This window comes from Stegostoma tigrinum, chromosome 19 (assembly GCF_030684315.1).
Source record: "Stegostoma tigrinum isolate sSteTig4 chromosome 19, sSteTig4.hap1, whole genome shotgun sequence".
In the NCBI taxonomy this organism is placed as follows: domain Eukaryota; kingdom Metazoa; phylum Chordata; class Chondrichthyes; order Orectolobiformes; family Stegostomatidae; genus Stegostoma; species Stegostoma tigrinum.
This window is the reverse complement of record NC_081372.1, coordinates 11,364,584-11,379,424: the sequence shown is the minus strand read 5'-3', so window position 1 is coordinate 11,379,424 and position 14,841 is coordinate 11,364,584.

Here is a 14,841-nt window from a genome sequence, read left to right as displayed (position 1 = left end):
CCTGAGATGCTGCTTGGCCTGCTGTGTTCATCCAGCTCCACACTTTGTTATCTCGGATTCTCCAGCATCTGCAGTTCCCATTATCACTGATCACAATTTTAACCCCACTTGTAGAGACATGAGAATGAAAGGGCCAGACGTAGAATGTGTTGCAAGAGTAGCAAATATAAGATGAGAAAATCTTTTTCACACAATGAGGGCTTCAGTCTGGAACGCAGACTGATGGAGGCAAGTTCAATTAGATGATTAATTTAAATAGAAACCATATGCAACAGTTACAAAGAAAAGAACATAAAGTTATACTTCATCTTTTGGAGAGTTGGTGCAGACATGATAAGCTGAAGAATCTCCTTCTGCACTGTAACACAATCTGTAATTCTGCAAAATGGGTACTTGCCTGACTTTCAATGAGATTATTTTTAAATCCATTCACCAGATGTGTTATTACTGTCCAGGCCAGCATTAATCGCCCATTTCCAATTGCCCAAAGGGTAAGCAATTTCCTTCCCTAAAGGACATTACTGTTCCAGATTTGTTTTTAACCCTCTTCAGCAGTCCTCAAAAATGTTAGGTGATTTCAGATTATTAAAATTGGATTCAAAACTCGGCTATAACCACAGTGGGATTTGAACCCAGGTCCACAAACTGTTAACTAATACTTGAGACTAACAGCTGCATGACAAAGCCACAAGCCCATTACCCTCACACAAGGAACCCAGTGAGAAAAGTTAGATAGATACTCCTGCCTGAGAATTTGGAATGGATGGAGAGTACATTCTCCCCACTTGTGAGGTGTTTTCAATCAGAATGCTTGGAATTTATTGGACTCCTGGTAAAATAACCCGAGCACATAGCCCTTCACTGATCTTTCTGGAATGCCACGATGTCAATGTTTCTCAACAGCAACAATAATCTGCTTTTCTGGGCTGGTGAGGCAGCGCGGTGAGACCGGGCTGGAGAGGGGGCAGCAGTGGGGGATGAGAGTGGGGCTGGTGAAGGGACAGTGGGGGGTGAGAGTGGGGCAGGTGAAGGGGCAGTGGGGGGTGAGAGTGGGTCCGGTAAGGGGCAGTGGGGGGTGAGAGTGGGGCAGGTGAAGGGGCAGTGGGGGGTGAGAGTGGGGCCGGTAAGGGGCAGTGGGTGGTGAGGGGGCAGTGGGCAGTGAGAGTGGGGCTGGTCAGGGGGCAGTGGGGGGTGAGAGTGGGGCAGGTGAACGGGCAGTGGGGGGTGAGGGGGCAGTGGGCGGTGAAAGTGGGGCTGGTGAGGGGGCAGTGGGCAGTGAGAGCAGGGCCAGTAAGGGACAGTGGGTGGTGAGGGGGCAGTGGGCGGTGAAAGTGGGGCCGGTGAGGGGGCAGTGGGCCGTGAGAGTGGGGCCGGTGTGGGGGCAGTGGGCGGTGAAAGTGGGGCCGGTGTGGGGGCAGTGGGCGGTGAGAGTGGGCCTTTCACAAAGCAGCAGTGGCAGCCTCCTGACTGTCCGAACGATTGGGGCAATGAGATGGGACTTGGGACTCTGAGATCTGGAATTTCCTTTCTTTATTCCTGACCTTCTGGTTCTGTTAAAATCCTTTAATTCTGCTTTTTGTAACCAAGTGGGCGCCTGTGTATAGCGACTTTGTGCGCTTTTCGCCGTACTTATGTATTACTGTACTTAGTACATGTGACAAACAAACAAATCTAATCTGAAGTAAAACATCCCACGTGCTTCACTGGAATGTGAGCAAACAAAGTTCAACACTGATACTCACAAGGAGGTATTCAGTCAGGTGACTAAATCCTTGGCCAAAGAGGGAGGCTTTGAGGAGTATCTTAAAGGAATGAAGGGTAGAGAGCCTGGGTGGTTTCCAAAGGTTGGGGCATGACACTAGTAGTTAGAAAATTGTGGGAGGTCAGTGATATAATGGTTTAATCATGATTTAATCAGTCATTCAGGGCCTCAGACTAATGTTCTAGGGACATGGATTTAAATCCCACCACGGCAGATGGTTAAAATTCAATACAATCTAGGATTTAAAGCTAGTCTAATGGGCACCATTGTTGCTTAAAAAACAAGCAGTTCACTAATTCCCTTGTGCAAAAAAACTGCAGTCCTTACCTTGTCTGGGCTACAAGTGACTCCAGCCCACACAGCAATGTGGTTGGCTCTTTATCCGCCCTGTGGAATGGTAGATAGAATTGCACAGGGGAGACAGGCCATTCAGCCCAGACCAACCCTCCAAAGAGCAACCCACCCAGATCCATCCCCTACATTTCCTACCCTAGATACTAATTTAGCATGCCCAATCCACCTAACCTGCACATCTTTGGATAGTAGGAGGAAATCCACACAGGCATTGAGAGGATGTACAAACTGCACACAGATAGTTACCTGAAACTGGAACTGAGCCCAGGTTCCTGGTACAATGAAGCAGCAATGCTAACCACTGAGCCACCCTGCCAACCCAAATGGTCTGGACAGACAATCAGTTCCAGGGTAATTAGGGATGGGAAACAAGCCCACACACCAATCAAGAATAAAGAAACAAACTTAAATTAGGACAGAGAGAAAGACCAGATATAAGGAAGTGCCAAGCTCTGGGAAGATTGTGGGGCTTATGCAGGTAGGGAGGAGTGAGGTTGATTAAAGCTATGGGCCTGTTGTGATGGGACACAGGCAAAAGGAAGTGTTATATTATAAAAATATCTTGCATTTATATAGTACCTTTCACATTCTCTAAGTGCTTTATAACCAATTGGACACTTGTGAAGGGCAGTCAGATGGAAGATACACAGCTGCTTTAATTTTCACTTTTTATTTTTGCAGAAATGTTGGATTAGAGTAATATTTTCATTGCAGGTTTAATTTTGTGGTTGAGGTTATGTGACTAACTAAATTCTTGGACGTCAATACTGACAACTCAGAGTGTGGATTAGTAATTCACAGTTTGAAGCATTTTGAGATCTTTGGACAGCTTTTTAGAAATTGCAAGAATTTCACCTCCTATGTATTTTTAAAGGGATTCTCTGTTTTCTCAATTTCACAATTTTGTTCCCTCCAACATTTAATTTTTAAACATATGAATAAGCACTTCCTTTACTAAGTGTACATGCGTAACATCTCATTGGAAAATAGTTAAATTGTGTATTTTTTCTGTTCGAGTTCCATTTTTATTCTTACTAAACTAGCTAGGTTCATTTTTGCTCACATTTTTGGCTAGACTTCTAGGACTGGAATAAGTGCCATCTGTCATCGGCAAATCCTTGTCCCATCTGGACAAAGCTCAGCATTACAGACAAGTGTCAGCATAGCACAGCTTGCCCTGGAACAGGGTCCTTGTGCCTGTTGTGGTTCAGGGCTGTGTTTTTATACAACCTCGTCTCTGAGCCCACAGCGCTGTGGTTCAAGACCAGCTTTGCACTTCGGAAACATAATTCAGGCTGACACTTCCAGTGTAACACTGAAGGAAAGCTATGCATGGAAACATAAGAACACAAATAGGCCATTCAGCCCTCAAGCCTGTTCCACCATTCAATAGGATCATGGCTGATCTGTGGCCGAACTCCATATCCTTTGTAAAACAAAAGATTATCTATCTTGGATTTTAAATTAACAACAAATTGCCCATTGTATCCAGGGACTTGCAGGCAGGGAGGGGAATGCAGGGTTACAGGAATCAGGTAGGGGGTTTGGGTGGGATGCTTTTCAGGAGGTTGGTGCGGACTCGATGGGCCAAATGGCCTGTTTCCACACTGTAGGGATTCTATGAGTTTATGAATTGATTCAGCACCCACTGGCATTTGTGGAAGGGAGTTCCAAATCTCTACCACCCTTTGTGCGTAGAAGTACTTCCTAATATCTCTCTCGAACACTCTGGCCCTAAATCTCAGACTATGCCCCCTAGTTGTAGAATCCCTGAACTGTGGAAATAGTTTATCTTTAGCTGCTCTGTCTCTTCCTGTTAATATCCTGAAGACTTCAATCGGATCACCCTTTAACTTTCTAAATTCTAGAGAGAACAGGTCTAATTTGAGTAATGTCTCCTCATAATCTGGAAGTCCAATTACACTGTTGGAGGCCCTGCCTTTTGGGAAGAGACATTAAACTGAGGCACCAGCCACCCTCACAGGCAGGGGCAAAAGATTGTCACTGCATTAATGTGAAGAGGCACCTGTCTTCTGTATCCTGGCCAATATTCATCCCTTCACAAACATCAGTGAAATAGATTAGGTGGATATTATCACAGCGAATTTACAGGATCTGGCTGTGCGCAAATTGAGTGTTACATTTCTTTCCAAGAACAGTCAGTGCATGAAGTTTGGCCATCAAATACATTGGAAGTTAGGTTGTGAAAGGTGCTGAATAAATGAATTTTTTTAGTACCCCCTCACCCCACCCACACACACACGCATACACAAACACATACACATACACACGCATACACATACACACGCATACACACACACAAACACATACACACAGACACACACACACAAACTCACACACGCATACACACACACACACACGCACAGGCACACACACACACAAACACATACACACACACAAACACACACACACGCACACACACAAACACATACACATGCACACACACATACACATACACACTCATACACAAACACATACACACAGATACACACACACAAACACACACACACAGACACACACACACACACAAACACATACACACACAAACACACACACACACAAACACACAGACACACACACACAAACACATACACACACACACACAGACACACACACACAAAAACACATACACACACACAGACACACACACAACACACACACATGCAAACACACACAAACACATACACACACACACACATGCAAACACACACACACAAACACACACACACATACACATACACACACATACACATACACACACACAAACACACACACAGACACAAACACACACACACATACACACACAAACATGTACACACACACATGCATACACACACACAAACACACACACACACACACACAAACACACACACACACACACACACACACACACACACGCACACAGCCACATAACATTTAACAACAGTTTGATTTAGCTTGCGTAGTTGCAGTAAACCAAACCAATCTTTGCCTTGTCAATGGAGTAAACGCATCTCCTTCCAAAACTGTCAATAAAGAGCACATACCCCTATAGCAGTTTTCATAACCTTCAGGTCATCTCTGAGGCCACTGCAGCTCATTAGTACTTTCAAAATGCACTCATTGCTGTAATGGAGCAAACATAGACTTGTTTTCAGTTACAGACTCCCATCCAGTATCTCATCCAAGTGGTTAATTTTCACAGTTGAAACCACAGCTAACTTTTATCAGGTTAATTTAAAATTGCAAGCCTGAACCAGGCATTTACATTATCAATTACAAAAAAAGCTTTTCTTGTCAACTTTCGAGCACAGGCGAGTGTATGCTTTTGGGGTGGGGGGAGCAGGGTGTGTGTGCAGAGAAGGAACAGGATAACATAAGGACAAATGCATATCTTGCTTCTTTCTTTAAAAAGGCTACTTGCTGTGTGGACAGGAGACGAAGCAAACTGGGATTTGAATTGAGTGTGTGATTTTGACAAAACCAAGAATCTGCCTTGTGAGAAACATTTATCAAGTGTCTGAAAACAAGTTAGAAGCATGAAAGTTCTATTAAAGCTGTTGTAGTATGAGTGAGACAGAGCTCCCTCTGAGAGCACGCATTAGGAAGTCATGAATCCAGCAGTGTATTGATATTAGGTCTATAGGGAACTGCCCTTCCTCCAATTCTGCACCCACCTACCATTAGGTTGCCACCTGTTACCATCCCCTCCCCAAATCGTGTGGCCTGCTCGGGACACAGATGTTCACTAACAAAATAAATTAACACCCACTTACAAGGGCTATTGCCTTAAGGCAGGACAAAATAAACCCATTAAAAAGTTTACCTATCGACGGCTGGCCCTTGAATTTCTCATGAGGTCTAGGAATGAGCTAAGAGCTAAATTGGCAGTGATGGAAAACAACTCTAAACTCATTGAGAACTAATTTATTCCCTGTTTTCCATTTCCTCATCTTCTCTTCAGGGCCCCCACTGCCTTTTATCTTTTACAAAAACAGAAAGTGCTGGAGAAACTCAGCAGGTCTGACAGCATCTGTGGAGAGAGGGAAACAGTTAACATTTCAGGTCCAGTGACCCTTCTTTTGTTCAGTGCTTTTTATCTTTTTTTAAAATTTATTTAACGTTTCCTTCTCTTATTTGACGGAGATGAAGTGATTACAAGGGTTGACCTATTGAATGGTCAAATGATAAATTCCCAAATGGATCCAAATTGTTTCTCTCCCTGCACCTGTTTATCCCTGTTCTATTGTTCGGCTTTCAGTGTTCAGTCCTGGTGAAATGTTGGTTCTGATCTGTTTGCAGTTGTTAAGTGCCTGCGTTGTGCTTCCAGCTTTTTCTGTCTCAATTACACATTTTTAAAAAAAACTTCTGAACGCTGAATCAAATACAGCCAATTATTTGTCAATCTTCAACAATAATGGTGTATGCTGCAGGATCACAGTGTTCAAGAATCACCAGCGAGCTCTCCTTAAATACAAATTTTTCATAAGATACGGTGGTCGAGTGGTATGGTCACTGGACTAGTAATTCAGAAACCCATGGCAATCATCTGGGAATGTGAATTCCATTCCTTCTCCAAAAGCTTATGAAAATTATAATCAGTTACTTTGAAAGAAATCCAGAATTAACAACTAGCACCTATTGGAGGGATTGCAATATCGGTTTATAAAAGTGATATCTGGACTTCAGGGATTAAGATGTGAGAAGAGATTTTCCTGTTTTCTCCAGAATTTAGAAGGTTAGGAGGTGACCTCATTGAAGTCTTCAAGAAATTAACAAGAAAAAACAAGGCAGATAAAGATAAATTATTTCCATTGGTTGACGATTATAGATCTAGGTGAAAATTAGAACCAGACCAATTGGGATAGATGTTAGGAAGCATATATACATGCAAAATGTGGTGGATGTTTGGAACCCTCTTCCACAAATAGCAGTGGATTCTGGAGCAGTTGTTATTTTTAAATCTAAGATCATTTATATTTTTGTTAAGAAAGTGTATTAAAGGACATGGGCCAAAGCCAGGTATGTGGAATTTGGCCACAGATCAACCATGATCTCATTGAATGGCGGAACAGGCTCTAGGGGCTGAATGGCCTGCCCTGGTTCCTTTGCGATAGTGGCCATGGAACAATAATTGAATGTCATAAAATCCCACATGGTTCAATGATGTCCTTTAGAGAAAGAGCCCCAGTACGGCAGACCCTCATTAGTGCAAGTGATTCTTAAGTGCATTTTGAAATGCCATTCAACTGAAGGACAGTTGGGTTGGACAGATGCTGGCCATAGCTCTCCTTACAGCACATCAACATGCATTTATACTGAAGAATTTCTATAGCACAGATTCATTCCATCATATCTGTACCAGCTGTCTGAATGAAAATCTTGGTCAGTGATTTGGATGTGAACGTGGGAGTATGGTCTGTAAGCTTACAGGTGACACCAAAATTCGAGGTGAAATGGACAGTGAAGAAAGTTATCTCAGAGTACAATGTGATCTTGATCAGATGGGCCAATGGGCCATAGAGTGGAAGGTGGAGTTTAATTTAGATAAATGTGAGGTTTTGCAATGTGGTAAGGCAGGAGTTAGACACTTAATGGTAGGGCCCTGGGAGTGTTGCCAAACAAAGAGACCTAGGGGTGCAGTGCATTGTTCCTTGAAAGTGGAGTCAGAGGTAGGCAGGACAGTGAAGAAAGTGTTTGGTATGCTTGCCTTCATTGGTGAATACATTGAGTATAGGAGTTGGAAGGTCATGTTACAGCTATACAGGACATTGGTTAGACCACCTTTAGAATACTGCGTACAGTTCTGATCTCTCTGCTATAGGAGGATAGTGTTAAACTTGAAAGGATTCAGAAAAGATTTACAAGGTTTGGAGAGTTTGGGCTATATGGAACGGCTGAAAAGGTTTGGGCTTTTTTCCCTGGAGTGTCAGAGGGGTGGCCTTATAGAGATTTTTAAAATCATGAGGGGCATGAATAGGGTGATAGCCAAGGTCTTTTCCCAGGGTGCCCAAAACTAGAGGGCATAGGTTTAAGGTGAGAGGGGAAAGATTTAAAAGGGGCCCAAGGGGTAACATTTTCAATTAGAGGATGTTACATATCTAAAATGAGCTGCCAGAGGAAGTGATGGAGTGGATACTATTACAACATCTAAAAGGCTTCTGGATGCAAACATGATTAGGAAGAGTTTAAAAGGAGCCAAAAACAGAAGTTGCTGGAAAAGCTCATGAGCTCTGGCAGCATCTGTGAAGAAAAATCAGAGTTAATGTTTCAAGCCCGATGACACTTCCTCAGATCTGATGGTAGCAAGGAACATGTTGGTTGATATGCAGAAGATAGGGTTGGGGGAGGGGGAAAGGAGTAAACAGTAGGTGGGGATGGAGCCCAAAGAGAGAGAAGGACAGTTGGACAGACAAAGGAGTGGGTAACAATCTGTCTAAGAGAGTGAAAGTTGTTAATGGGGACTGTTAGTTGCGAATAATAAGTAGTGTGTAATGGCAGACTATATGATAACAAGGCCTGGTGTGGGGGGTAGGGGGTTGGGACATGGGGGAGTTTAGGCCCTAAAATTATTGAACTTAATATTGAGTCCACAGGGCTACAGGGACCCCAAGCAGAAAATGAGGTGTCGTTCTTCCAGCTTGAGCTGAACTTCACTGGAACACTGCAGCAAGCCAGAGACAGGGATGTTGGCCAGGGAACTGGGTGGTGTGTTAAAGTGGCAGGCAACTGGAAGCTCAGGGTCTTTTTTGTGGCAGAATGTAGATGTTCTGTGAAGTCATTCAGTCTACTCTTTGATTCCCCAATGTAGAGGAGACCGTGCAGTAGTCTAGACTCTGGGAAGTGCAGCTGAAGTGTTGCTTCACCTGGAAGGTATGTTTGGGCCCTTGGTTACGGGGGAGGGAGGAGGTAAATGGACGGGTATTGTACTTCGCCGGTTACATGGGAAGGTGCCATGAGCCTGTGGGGAGGTGTTGGGGGTGAAGGATGAAGGCCAGGGTGTCCCAGAGGGAACAGTTCCCGCAGAAGGCGGACAAGGGAGGGGAGGGGAGTATGTGTCAGTAGTTGCATCTTGCTGGAGGTGGTGGAAATAGCGTCTGATGATCTTCTGAATGTGGAGGCTGGTGGTATTGTCAGTGAGGATAAGGGAAACCCTATCACTGTTGCGGGAGGGAAGAGAAGGGCTGAGGGTGGAAGTGGGGGAGATGGGTCGGACCTGGTTGACAGCCTTGTCGACAATGGAGCTGGGGAATCCTCAATTGAGGAAGAAGGTGGACATTTTGGAGGCTCCTTGTAAAAGTTGGCCTCATCTGAACATATACGATGGAGACAAGAGGAACTGAGAGAATGGGACAGAGCCTTTACAGGAAGTGGGTGTGAGGATGTATAGTCCAGGTAGCTGTGGGAGTTGGTGGAATAATAGTGGATATTAATGGCCAGTGAGATGCTACCACCGCAATTTGTCTGCCTTCCACAGGGACTGTTCCCTCTGGGATATTCTGTCCACCCTTTAGTCTGGCTCATCCACTCTGACCACATTTCCAAACTGCATGCATTTGGCCCATATGCCTCCAGACTTTTCCTATTCATGAACTTATCCAACTGTGTTTTAATCATCTTAATTGTACCTGTATACACCACTTCCTCTGGCAGCTCATTCCACACATGAACAGCCGTCTGTGTAAAAAACTTGCCCCTCACACAGAAATTCAAGAATGTGTAGGAGGCTTGAGAAGTAAGTTTGCAGATGATACAGAAGCAGGTGATGTGATAAATAGAGCAGAGGAAAGTGTGAGGTTACAGGACAATATGGATGGGCTGGTCAGACTGGGAGAATAGTGGCAAATGGAATTTAATCATTAAAAGTGCAACATGATGCATTTTGGGAGGATTAGCACAGCAAGAGAGTACAGGTTGAATGGTAGGACCAATAGGAAATACAGAGGATCAAGGGATAAGAATTGTTTGGATCAGTCGGGGAATCAAGGATTATAGGGAATGACAGGAGATTGTATTTAAGGAGTGTTGGATCCTAATGATTGGTAGCAGTGGGTACAAGTTATATTGACTAACTGGGTGTAAGTCAAAAGACTGTCAGGAGTCAGGAATGACACGTCTGTCTCCACTGGGACCTACTCCACCCAAAGGCTGTGTGACATCATCAGACTAGGTGAAGCTTAAAGTGACTTCAACCATAGCTCTGAGTATTACTGAAGGAGGATGCATCTTGTTGAAGCCTTGCATCTTGACATTGTCGAGGCAAAATGCAAGACTATCAATGTGACTGGGAATAATATTTTTTCACTGTATTAGCACTGGTTTATAGAAGTTAAATATAACCTCTTTGTTCTTGCACTCAATGTTCCTATTAAAATAGCTGCAGTTCTTGATATCTCTAAGATACTGTTAGCTTTATTGACTCCTCTCTCAACATGACCCACCGATTATAAAGTCTAATGCACATTCATACTCAGGTTCCTTTGACCCCACACCCGCTTTCAAGTTGTGCCCTTTAATGTAATATTAGTGACTTTAAAGTTGCAAAATATCCCATTGGAAAGGAATGGCTCACATTAGCACTGTCTAAATCTTGGCACTGCAAACCCAACAGCATTTTGGGTCCACCTGTACCAAATGGTCTTCAGCAGTTCAAGAAAGTAACTCACGACTATCTTCTCAAGGGCCACAAGGAATGGCAAGAAATGCTGGTCCAGCCAACAATGCCCACATGCTATGAATGAATAAAACAACATGCACATCATTGAAGAACAACACGAGGCTCATCAGTCCTTTAACTGTGTGAGTTAAAGTGAGGGTGTTTGAGCACTGGAACAATTTCATTTCAAGTGCAGGAGTGTCAAGGTCTCCCACTCAGGCACCCCCCTACACAAATACATTGCCTCATCCTGAGAAGCGGGTAAAGATTCCATTTTGTGTACCTTCAGTTTTTGTATATTAGATTAGATTCCCTCCAGTGTGGAAACAGGCCCTTTGGCCCAACAAGTCCACACTGCCCCTTGAAGCATCCCACCCAGACCCATCCCTCTACAACCCACTCACCCCTGAACACTACGGGCAATTTAGAATGGCCAATCCACCTAATCTGCACATCTTTGGACTGTGGGAGGAAACTGGAGTGCCCGGAGGAAACCCACACAGACACGGGGAGAACGTGCAAACTCTGCACAGACAGTCGCCCGAGGCGGGAATTGAATTCGGGTCCCTGGCGCTGCGAGGCTGCAGGGCTAACCATTGAGCCAGCGTGCCGCCTGGATTCTCCAGCACCTGCAGTTCCTTGTGTCGCTCAAAGTGACTTTTGTGATCAGTGCCCATGTTCCCAGCCCAGTGAATTCATAAACTAATTTAGAACTGCCACTCCCTTAGCATGGGGCTCTTCCAACCAGTCAATGGTAGAAAGGATGTTGAGGGAGGTGAAGGTCTAGTGGTATTATCGTTGGACTGTTAATTCCAGAAAGCCAGGTAATTATTCTGGGGACCCATGTTTGATTCCCACCATGGCAGACGGTGACATTTGAAACCAATTTTTAAAAATCTGGAATTCAGAATCTAATGATGACAATGAATCCATTGCTGATTGTTGAAAAACCCATCCTTACCTGGTCTAAGATAATAAAGTGTGAAGCTGGATGAACACAGAAGGCCCAGCAACTCCTGAGATGCTGCTTGGCCTGCTGTGTTCATCCAGGTTCACACTTTATTATCTTGGATTCTCCAGCGTCTGCAGTTCCCATTATCACTTACCTAGTCTAGCCTGCATTTGACTTCACACCCCCAGCAACGTGATTGACTCCTAGCTGCCCTCTGGGCAATAAATGCTGGCCTAGCCAGCGACACCCTCATCCCTTCAATGGATTCCTAAAAAAAATACTAACCTGGGCCCAACGAGGTGAGACAGCAACGTGTAACACTCAGTACCTTCCAGCCATGCTCTTCCTATCAAGCCAGAACACCTGTTAGTGCCTCATCACACTGAGGTCTGTTCAGTGAATACAATATTTGATAGCAATGCCTGCTCATCTCTCTGGGGTACTCTTCTGAACACCAATGAGACATGCAGACCAGTGATTTCAGCATTTGCATGGTTAACTGATCTCAGCTGGAGTAGGAACTGCAGATGCTGGAGAATCTGAGCTAACAAGGTGTAGAGCTGGATGAACATAGCAGGCCAAGCAGCATCAAAGGAGCAGGAAAGCTTGACGTTTCAGGCCTAGACCCTTCTTCAGAAATGGGGGAGGGGAAGGGGGTTCTCAAATAAATAGGGAGAGAGGGGAAGGGGGATAGAAGATGGATAGAGGAGAAGATAGGAGCTGTGTCCTCTCCACCAGAAAACCCCTTCCCATTCCCCATTTCTAAAGGGTCTAGGCCCAATACGTCAAGTTTTCCTGCTCCTCTGATGCTGCTTGGCCTGCTGTGTTCATCCAGCTCCACACTGTGTTATCTCGGATTCTCCAGCATCTGCAGTTCCTACTATCTCTGATCAAGAATCTATCTCTCTCAGCCATAAATATATACAAGGACTCTGTCCCCACAGTCCCCTGTAGCAAGTAGTTCGAAAGACTCTCAACACTCTGAGAGAAGAAATTCCTCCTCATCTCAGTCTTATATTGGTGACTTTTTATTCTAAGACTATACCCTCTGCTTGTACACTCTCCATGAGGGGAAACATCCTCTCAGCATTCACCCTGTTTAGCTCCTTAAGAATCCTATACATTTCAATGAGATTGCCTCTCATTCTTCCAAATTTCAGTAGTAGAGTTCTAACCTGTTTAGCGTTTGCTCGTAAGGCAATCCCTCCACATCATGGATCATCCTCATGAACCTTCCTTGAACTGCTTCCAACGAAAGATTATCTTTCCTTAAATAAGGGAGCCGAGCTGCTCACAGTGCCCCAGATGTGGAGGAACTGAAGGTGTTGAGCTGGGTATCGAGATGAGTAGCAATTGCAGCTAGAGAGCTGGGATCCTCCAAGTAACCTGAATGTATTTAAGACAGAGGTAGATAGTTTCTTGATTAGAAAGGGGAGAAGGCAGGAGAATGGATTGGGAAACATATCAGCCATGATCGCATGGCAGAGCAGGCTTGATGGGCTGAATGGCCTCATTCTGCTCCTGTATCTTACAGTATTATGAAGAATTGTTAACTGAGTGATGCTTCAGCAAAGACAGTATTGGTTGTACTTTTGCACTAGTTGTACAGAGCTCTAGTGAGGTTACAGCTGATGCATTGCCTTCAGTTCTGGGTGGCCACATTTCGGGAAGAAGAGAATACTACAGAATGGCAAAACCATGGAATTATAAAGGTGCAGGTGAAGGTCACGTGACTCATCATGCCTGTAGCAGCTTTCTGAAAGAGTACCATGGTTCAATGCCTTTCTCCTGCCAATTCCCCATAACCTTGTACAGTATTTCTATTCAAATGATCTTCAAATGCCATCTTGAAAACCTCAGTTGACTCCACCACACTTTCAGGCCGTGCCGTTCTAGATCCAAACTACTGTGTGTGTGAAAAAGCTTTTGCTCACCTTCCATTTGCTTCCTTGCAAAACATTTTAAATCTGCACCCTCCTGTTTTTGGTCATTTGAAAGGTGGGACTTTTTCTTAACATCTACCCTGTCAAGATCACTCATGATTTTGAAAACTCCAATGAAATCTCTTCTTAGCCTTCACCAGCCCAAGGAAAACATTCCTGTTTTCCCCAATCTATCTTCACAACTGAAGAGTCTCATTCACTCATGTAAACATCTTCCGCACTCTTTCTAATGAGTTCGCATCTTTCCTAAAGTGTGGCACACAGTTGAGGTCTAACTAGTGTCTTACATACGTCCAACATAGCCTCCATGCTCTTGCACTGCACGCCATTATTAATAATGTCTAGGATGTTGTATGTTTTATAAACCATAGTGTCTACCCATTCTGCCACTCTTATTCTTGGGAGGGCTGAATGCCTTATAGATCCACCAGTAAGATCCTGGAGACAAAAAAGAGGTTGAATGGATTATGTCTGCACTCCCTCAACTAGCTTGATCTAATTGAGTTGTCAAAGACAATTAGAGGAATGGATAGGGTACATTAAAATAAGCTGTTTTTTCTGTGGAATGGGACAGCCTAACCTTAAAATTAGAACCAGGTCATTCCGCGTGAAGCTGTAGTTTTTAACACTGAGGGTTGTGGAAACCTGGACCCGTTCTCTGCCAAAAATCTGGAGGCTAATGCAAAATTTCAAAACTGAGATCGATAGAGATGGTTTTGCAAAAGCCAAGATTATAGGACCAGGAAGACTGAATGGAGCTTGAAGTAACTCACAGAAGCCAATATTCTGTCACCAAATCTCCCCCTATTTACACATGGAGAGTCCTTGACACTGATCCTGTTCACCCTCAGAGCCAGCTCTCAGATTGAACAGAACCCCTGGCTCTCTGCTTCTCATCTGTCAGCCAGGGCTCCCTGATTGGGCCAGATTAACATCCCCAAGCAGGGAACTCACATTGTTTGAGGTCCACCTGGGCGACCTTGTTACAATTCACTACAAAGGTAACACAGAGATTGATCATGCTCTCATTGAAAATTGGAGTTGGGGGCTGAATTGCCTAGCATCTCTTGTGCCTTAAACAATGGGCTGGGAAAGAAAAGGAAATGCAATAGTAATTTACATTCATAGAATTTTATACTTTGCAGAAATTGGTCAAGTTTAACACTTTGTCTGC